The sequence below is a fragment of the Vollenhovia emeryi genome, unplaced genomic scaffold, assembly GCF_000949405.1.
Source record: "Vollenhovia emeryi isolate VEMERY1.0 unplaced genomic scaffold, V.emery_V1.0 DF939663.1, whole genome shotgun sequence".
Taxonomy (NCBI): Eukaryota; Metazoa; Arthropoda; class Insecta; order Hymenoptera; family Formicidae; genus Vollenhovia; species Vollenhovia emeryi.
The window spans coordinates 27743-29259 of record NW_011966703.1 but is presented as its reverse complement, the minus strand read 5'-3'; positions in this window follow the sequence as shown (position 1 = coordinate 29259).

Here is a 1517-nt window from a genome sequence, read left to right as displayed (position 1 = left end):
TCTGCACCTGTTGTTGTAGCGCGGTGCTCTAGTCCCTCAAGTGGGCCAATTGTCCACGGCGCCTGCCTCTTCTATTCCTCCCCCTTGGCGGAGCGCCTCCTCCTCTATTTGGTTGAGTCAGATGGTCTACCTCACCTCTGCGCAATCTCTCGTCCTCTTCTTTTTGCGAGATTACCCTCTCACAAAAGATCGAGAAGGCCGTCCATGCCTCCTCCATGTTCACTATGGCCTCCACGACGGCCCCTAGCGACAAGTCATTGCCAATTACATTGGACAGGGCCCGGCGCTCACCCTCCCAGGCTGGACATTCCTGGAGAGTATGTTGCGCCGAGTCCCTGTCCGCTTCGCAATGCCTACACCTCGCGTCCTCATCGCGACCTATACGGCACAGGTACTCTCCAAAGCAACCATGCCCGGAGAGCACCTGTGTCGTTCTGAAGGAGGCCTTGGCTCCCACTCGATCCAGCCATTCATCCAGCTTCGGGAGGATGGCCTCTACTGTCCTTCTGCCTGGTCTATTGGGCTCCGAGAGCCTGGCCCTCCACTCTTCTCTAGTTTCCTCCCTCAGCTGAAGGCGGATGGCTCTCCTTACCCCAGCTGTAATGGGTACGTTGTCCTCCTTGAGCCTAGTAACGCGCTCGTATACTGCGGCATGGCACTTTGCCGCCAGGTCTATTGGCGGGGAGCCCGCTAGCAGGGTGACCGCCGTGTGCGACACCGTGCGGTACGCCCTGACCGTGCGCACGGCCATCTTCCGCTGGGTCCGGTTTAAGATGGACCGTGCCTTCGCGTTCCTATTCAACGCCTCGGCCCACACCGGTGCTCCGTAGAGCATAATGGAGTTAAGTACATTCGCGTAAAGCCTTCTTGTCTTTCCGCTGGGACCGCCCAGATTGGGCATCAGCCTGGAGAGCGCGCCTGCCACGCCGCCCAACCTGGGGGCCAGCATCGCGAAGTGATCGTCGAACCGCCATCTTCCGTCTATACGTAGTCCTAAATATTTGATAGACTTGCCTACTCGAATACGTGTGTCCTCTATCCTCAGATGTGTGTCAGGCGGGACCCCCTGAGAGCCGCTATGTATGAAGACAGCTTCCGTCTTGTTAACAGCTACTTCAAGGCCAAGGGCCCTGATCGCCCTTACCGTGCAGGCTGTCGCTAAGTTGGCCTTCTCTGCTGCTTCGTCCCAGCTGCCCCCACCGGCAAGCACCAAGGTGTCGTCGGCATAACACACCAGGGTGCTGCCAGTGGGCACAGCCGCATTCAGCACTTCGTCATACGCGATGTCCCACAAGAGTGGTCCTAGGACCGACCCCTGCGGGACACCGCACCCTGCCGCCCAGCACCGCCGAGAGCCCTCTCTATCCGTACAGGTGATTTTCCTGTTTCTCAGGTAGTCCTCGATGATGCCCACCAAGGGCCTAGGAAACCTGAACTTTCTCAGAGCCCTGTTGATGACCTCGTGGGGGAGGGAGTTAAATGCGTTCGCTATATCGATGGCAACCGCAACCACCACT